The following is a 7,880-nucleotide window of genomic DNA, read 5'->3' as shown; positions in this document are numbered from 1 at the left end:
TTGGACACACACTCTGTGTCCATACATTATTCTGGCTAAGGGTTTATCTATCTTGTTGATTTTGTCAAAGAACCTACTTTTGGTTCTGTTGAGTTTTTGTATGGTCCTTTTTGTTTCTACTTGTTTGATTTCAGCTCTGATTTACATTATTTCCTCCCTTCTACTCCACCTGTGTGTATTTTCTTCTTTTTGTTCTAGAGCTTTTAGGTGTTCTGTCAAGCTTCTGATATATGCTCTCTCCTGTTTCTTTCTGAAGGCACTCAGACCTATGAGTTTTCCTCTTAGCACAACTTTCATTGTGTCCCATAAGTTTGGGTATGTTGTACCTTCATTTTCCTTAAATTCTAAGAAGTCTTTAATTTCTTTCTTTATTTCTTCCTTGACCAGGTTATCAATGAGTAGAGCATTGTTCAACTTCCATGGATATGTGGGCGTTCTTCCCTTATTGTTGTTGAAGACCAGCTTTTGCCCATGGTGGACTGAGAGGACACAAGGGATTATTTCTATCTTTCTGTATATATTGAGGCCTGTTTTATGACCAATTATATGGTCAATTTTGCAGAAAGTACCCTGAGGTGGTGAGAAGAAGGTATATCCTTTTGCTTTAGGATAGAATGTTCTATAAATATCTGTTAAATCCATTTGTTTCATGACTTCTCTTAGTCTGTCTATGTCTCTGTTTATTTTCTATTTCCATGAACTGTCCATTGATGAGAGTGGGGTGTTGAAATCTCCTACTATTATTGTGTGAGGTACAATGTGTGCTTTTAGCTTTCGTAAGGTTTCTTCTATGTATGTAGGTGCCCTCGTATTTAGAGCATAGATACTTAGGATAGAGAGTTCATCTTGGTGGATTTTTCCTTTGATAAATATGAAGTGTCCTTCCTTATCTTTTTTGATGATTTTTAGTTGAAAATTGATTTTATTCGATATTAGAATGACTACTCTAGCTTGCTTCTCCAGATCACTTGTTTGGAAAGTTGTTTTACACATTTCACTCTGAGTTAGTGTCTTACTTTGTCTCTGAGGTGTTTCCTGTAGGCAAAAGAATGTAGGGTCCTCATTGTGTTTCCAGTTTGTTAATCTATGTCTTTTTATTGGGGAGTTGAGTCAACTGATGTTATGAGATATAAGGAATAGTGATTGTTGCTTTCTGTTAAGTTCATATTTGGATGTGAGATTATGTTTTTATGCTTTTCTTCTCTTTGTTTTATTGTCAAGACAATTAGTTTCTTGCTTTTTCTAGGGTGTAGCTTGCCTCCTTATGTTAGGTTTTACCATTTATTATCCTTTGTATGGCTTGATTTGGAGAAAGATATTGTGTAAATTTGGTCTTGTCATTGAATATCTTGGTTTCTCCATCTATGTTAATTGATAGTTTTGCAGTATACTGTAACCTGGGCTGGCATTTGTGCTTTCTTAGGGTCTGTATGACATCTGTCCTGGATCTTCTGGCTTTCATAATCCCTGGTCAGTAGTCTGGTGTGATTCTGATAGGTCTGCCTTTATATGTTACTTGACCGTTTTCCCTTACTACTTTTAATATTCTTTCTTTCTTTTCTGTATTTGCTGTTTTGACTATTATGTGACAGGAGGAGTTTCTTTTCTCATCCACTCTATTTGGAGTTCTGTAGGCTTCTTGTATGTTTATGGGCATCTCTTTCTTTAAGTAAGGGAAGTTTTCTTCTATGATTTTGTTGAAGATATTTACTGGTCCTTTGTGCTGAGAGTCTTCAGTCTCTTCTATACCTATTATCCTTAGCTTTGATCTTCTCATTGAGTCCTGGATTTCCTGTATGTTTTGGACCAGTAGCTTTTTCTCTTTAACATTATCTTTGACAGTTGTGTCTATGATTTCTATGGAATCTTCTGCTCCTGAGATTCTCTCTTCTATCTCTTGTATTCTTTTGGTGATGCTTGAATCTACGGCTACTTGCCTCTTCCTTTTCTTTTCTATATCTGGGGTTGTTTCCCTGTGTCCTTTCTTTATTTCTTCTATTTCCATGTTTAATTCCTTCACCTGTCTGATTGTGTTTTCCTGTAATTCTTTCAGGGATTTTTGTGATTCCTCTCTATAGGCTTCTACATGTTTATTTATGTTTTCCTCCGTTTCTCTAAGGGAGTTCTTTTTGTCTTTCTTGAAGTCCTCCATCGTCATGATCAAATTTGATTTTAAACCTAGATCTTGCTTATCTGGTGTGTTTGGATATTCAGTGTTTGCTTTTGTGGGAGAATTGGGCTCTGATGATGTCCTGTAGTCTTGGTTTCTGTTGATTGGGTTCCTGCCCTTGCCTCTTGCCATCATGTTGTCTCTGGTGTTACCTTGTTTGGCTATTTCTAACAGTGGTTAGACCTTCCTATAGGCCTGTGTGTCAGGAGTGCTGTAGACCTGTTTTCCTGTTCTTTTTCAGCCAGTTATGGAAACAGAGTGTTCTGCTTTCAGGCATGTAGTGGTTCCTGTCTACTGGTCTTCAGGTGTTCCTGTGAGTGTGTGTCCTGAGTCCACCAGGCAGTTCACTTGGAGCAGAAAAGTTGGTCTTACCTCTTGTTTCAAGCCTGCAGTCACTTCTGAGATCCAGGTTTCAGCTCTCCATGAGGGCAGCAACCAGAAGGGCCTGTTCTGCCTTCGCTTAGGACCCTGTGCACATGGGGACCAGATGGCACTAGGCATTTTCCTCTAGAGTGAGAAATGTGGGCAGAGTGTGCTCTTCTCTGACTTCCCAGGCATGTCTGCCCCTCTTAAGATCTAGCTCTCCCTCCCACGGGATTTGGGTGCAGGGAGCTGTTTGATCTGGTCCCTTCAGTTCCAGGCGGTACTTGACCATGTTGTTTAGTGCCCCTGTCTTCCTGTTCTCAGAGGCCCTATGCATGTTCCTCTTGGGCCAGGGATATGGCCACCCAACATTTAATAATTAAAAATTGAATAATATAAAAGTTACTACTTTTTTCTCTTCTTTAATAATTATACTACCAGAACTCACCTGCCAAAGTCTCTTCTTCTTACCAATAATTTCACAGAATTATGAATCTACTACTGAATTAATCTATTGTTTTTGTCAGAATCTGCATAATCTAAATACTTTCTGAAAGCTGCATTTCTGAGCATGGAACTTTGGAACTAAGCCTTTAATCACGTGAGAATATTGGAGGGAGAATTTTGTATTCAAGCAATAATGATAGTATTATATTACCAACTGATACCCACTTAAAGAGTTGATTTTCTACATCTATTTGAAATTATGCACTTAGTTCTAGTTAATTTGTACCTGATAGTTCCAATGTTAGTATAATTTTACAATGAAATTTATGAAATACAACAAGTTGGAGATTGCCACCATTTACCACAGTTAGATAGATGCCCTTGGAAGCCTTTTAAGAGCATAGGATAATAAAAACCATAGATTATTATAAGAAGACTTTGTTCTATGTGCTTAAGGTGTCACTTACCAGCTAAGTGTCAAAGTATACATACATACATATATATATATATATATATATATATATAATATCAGTAGAAAAGTAGAATATCAATGTATGTATTATGTTCATGGTAGTGCTACTATCAATATTATAACACTTATGTTGTAATATTTTATAAAATTTAGCATATTATCTTAGTTATTATTATTATGGTTAGTCATCTCTCAAACTTGAAGGAAGCTGTGGGAAACTCAATAAGTTTGAGGATAGCATCAACTACATAATGAGTTCTAGGCTTTGTGTCTCAAAGAAAGAAAGAAAGAAAGAAAGAAAGAAAGAAAGAAAGAAGTCAATATAATGAGGCTGTGACTAAGTGAATTTTTGAACTTATTTTACTACCAGATTGTTTTCCAAGTGAATTTCCTACCGAACTAAAGGAAATGTTAGTAAAAATTGATATTGATTAATTTACACAATAATTATTGGCATGTAACAATGAACTGCATTCATGGTGTGCTAATTTCCTTTATTAATCACAATAACTGATAGAAAATAGAATCCATTTCTATTTCACTGCTGATTGACAGGAAATAATTCTTCTATCACAAAGCTCCTTCAAAGTTCAGAAAAGAGAAGTAAAAGGTGATTACTCTCCAGAAGAAATCACTTTAACTCACATAGCGATGAGCCTTGTTTATTGCAGTTTTTGTCATGTTGTGAAAGACTCATTGACTAGTTACAAACTGACTCTCACTTCCATTTCTTTTTTTACTGTATAAATACAGTCTCTGACTCTACAATCTAAAATAAGGAGCAATGATTTAGTAGAGCCATACAAACATTGCACCAGATCATAAAGAGAGAGGCTACAGTTGATGTATTAGTACAAAAATAAATGGGGTAAAAACAAACCCAGCAACAACAAAAGGGTTTTATCATCTATGTATTATATGATCTGAGTGCCTGACTGCTGGACCAATTCCCAATTTTGTTACTGACACAACACACTGCCTTGGGCAAATCACTTAACCTTATTTGTGACTGACTCTCTCTGAAGAGAATGAAGTAAAGACACAGATTACTGTTTATACAACAATTTAGGGCTCTTGTAAGCATAATAGTATGATGTATTGGTGACAGATATATAGGAAAATATTGTGTACATTTTGCAGCTACAATTTTATAATGCTCAATGTTCACATAAAAGCACTGTGTTTGAAGTGTAATGCATAGTTACATGTTTTACTACTTTAAAAGCAAATAGTCAAATTGATACCATGTTGTCAAAGCTAAGTAAGTCATTTATTTCTCTTCAAAGATACTTACATTTGACTTCTGTCATTATTTTCATAGCATGATAAAGCTTTAGCAAATTATGTGCAGAAAAGATCTGAAACTTCTTTCAGGATCCCAGCACACCATAAATGAAGCTTCACATCACTACACTGCTGTGGCAACTATGAAATAGAATGAATACTGGCCAGTTAATCCAGACAATATTGCCGATATCAAGAAGCACATGCTGACAGGACCCTGATAGAGCTGTCTCCTTAGAGGCTCTGCCAGAGCATGAGAAAAACAGATGCTCACTTTCAACTACTGAACTGAGAAAGGGGTCCCCATTGGAGGAGTTAGAGAAAGGATTGAAGGAGCTGAAGGGGTTTGCAACCCCATAAGAACAACAATAGCAACCAAACAGAGCTCCCAGGGATTAAACATTCAAAGAGTACACACAGACACACCCATGGCTCCAGCTGCATAGGAAGCAGAGGATGGCCTTGTTGGGCACCAATGTGAGGAGAAGCCCTTGATCTTGCCAAAGCTGGACGCCCCAGTGTAGGGGAATATCAGGGCAGAATGTTTGGGTATATGTGTGGTTGAACACCCTCATAGAAGAAGGGGGAGGGAAGAGTAGATAAGGGTTTTATGTACAGGAAACTGGGAAAGGGTATATCATTTGAAATGTAAATAAAAATATCCAATAAAAAAGACAACATAAAATCAGTAGTAAATTAAAACACCTGCCTTCTTTTATTGACTGCAACCTGCTGACTCTTTATATAGATTCTTTTGTAATGCTTATAACTGCTATCCATAGTCAAATTACCTCCTTTTAAAGAAAAAACCCTACAACTCAGAGAGAGAGAAAGAAAATCAAAGCAGTAAACTATGTAACTAATTGCTGGGGAAATTTATACTCAAATTAAGCTTTACTGGAACCTAAACTCCAGATTCTTTTTATTAAAATTAATAAATTATTTTATTTACAAGTTGCTGCCCTCCTGGTCTCCCCTTGAAGAATTCTCCCCACTCCTCCCAGCCCCTTCCACCTTGCCTCTGACAGAGTGCCCCCACCATATCATACCTCCCAAGGGCATAAAATCTCTATAGGATTAAGCTCATCCTTATGCACTGAGGCCAGACTAGGCTATCCTCTGCTATATAAGTGGAGAGTCTCTCAGACAAGCCCATGTATACTCCTTGGAGGTGGATTAGTATCTGGGAGCTCCCTTTGGGACCAGTTTATTTGACACTGTTGGTCTTGCTATGGTGTTTCCATCCCCTTCAGTTCCTTTAATCCTTCCCCTAACTCTCCTATAAGGATCCACCGACATCAGTCCAATATTTGGCTATGAGTATCTGCACCTATCTCAGCCAACTGATGGCACAGCCTCTCAGAGGAGCTAGGCTCCTGTCTATAAGCACAAAATAGCATCAGTAATAGTATCATGGAATTGTGCCTTTCTATGGGTTGGATCACAAGTTGGGCTGATCACTGGTCAGCTGTTCCTCCAGTCCCTGCTCCATTTTTGTCCCTGTATATCTTTTGTATAGAAGCAATTTGTGACAAATAAAGAAGTATGTGATTTTGTGCCACCATCCCTCCACTGGAGCCCTGTCTGACTATTGGAGGTGGTCTATTCAGGTTTCCTCTCCCCACTGTTGTGAATTTTAGTTAATGTCACCCCCACTGAATCCTGGAAACCTCCTCCATCCCAGGAGGCTTACTAGAGGTTTCCCCCTCACCAATCCCCAGCAACTATGTGTTTCCATTCATTCTCTTGGTCTTCTGAGTGGGCCTCTATCCTGTTTCCCCACAAATCTGACCTTGCCCCCCTTTCTCCTTTCCATCTTCTACTCAAATACTTCTCTATTTCTGCCTCTCATGATTATTTTCTTCCTCCTAAGTGGGATTGAAGCATCATATTTTGAGCCCTCCTTCTTGTTTCAGTTCTTAGGGTCTATGGGATGTATCATAGGATATATTGGTCTGGGTTTGATCACTTAGGATATTTTCTGGGTTTGATACATTTACCTGTAAAATCCACAATGTCCTAATTTTTAATAGCTGAATAGTTTCCATTGTGTAATGAAACAGATTTTCTGTATTCATTACTTGACTAAAGGACATCTGGGTTGCTTCCAATTTCCAAGGAAATGCCAGATTGATTTACAATGTGGTTTTACAAGTTTGCAATACCAACAGCAATGGAAGAGTATTCAACTTTCCTCACATCCTTGCCATCATGTGCTGTCCCTTGAGGTTTTATTCTTAGCCATTGTGATTCATATAAGATGGAATCTCAGGATCACTTAGATTGCATTTGCCCAATGGCTAAGGATGCTGAACATTTCTTTAAATGCCTCTTGACCATTTGAGATTTCTCTGTTAAAAATTCAGTGTGTAACTCTGTACCCATTTTTTTAATTGGGTGATTTAGCATTTTTGTGTCTAACTTCTTGAGTTACTTGTTTTAATTTGAATAGTCTCTAAACGCCTAAGCAAATAGACAGAGCCATTAAAACTTACCAGAACAAGACAAGGTCCAGGTGGTTATAATGTAGAATTCTACAAGACCATCAAAGAAAGCTAATCCCAATACTCCTTGAACTGTTTCACAAATACAAACATAAGGAGCACTGAGTTACCCTGATATATAAACAAACCAAAGACCTAAAAAATAAAGAGAACTTTAGACCAATTTTGCTCATAAACTAGACACAAATGTACACAATAAAATTCTCACAAACTGAATACAAGGATACTTCAAAAACATAATTCAGTATTATCAAGTTGGCTTCATCTCAGGGATGCATGGATGGTTCAATATATGAAAATTCATCAATATAATCCACAATATAAACCATCTCAAAGAAAAAAATTACATGATCATCGCATTAGATTGTGAAAAGCCATTGACAAAATACAACACCCCTTTATAATAAAAGACTTGGAGAGCCTAGGAGTCAAAGGCGCATATATAAACATAATAAAAGCAATATACAGCAAACCAATAGCCAATACCATGTTAAATAGGGTGAAACTTGAAGCACTCCCACTAAAATCACAGATAAGACATGGCTGCACATTCTCTCCCTATGCATTCAATGTACTAATTGAAGTTCTAGCTAGAAAAGTAATACAACTAAATTAGAAAAAGGGCATACAAATTGAAAAG

The sequence above is a fragment of the Rattus norvegicus genome, chromosome X, assembly GCF_021556685.1.
Source record: "Rattus norvegicus strain SHRSP/BbbUtx chromosome X, alternate assembly SHRSP_T2T, whole genome shotgun sequence".
In the NCBI taxonomy this organism is placed as follows: domain Eukaryota; kingdom Metazoa; phylum Chordata; class Mammalia; order Rodentia; family Muridae; genus Rattus; species Rattus norvegicus.
The sequence above is the reverse complement of the archived record's forward strand: the minus strand, read 5'-3'. Positions refer to the sequence as shown.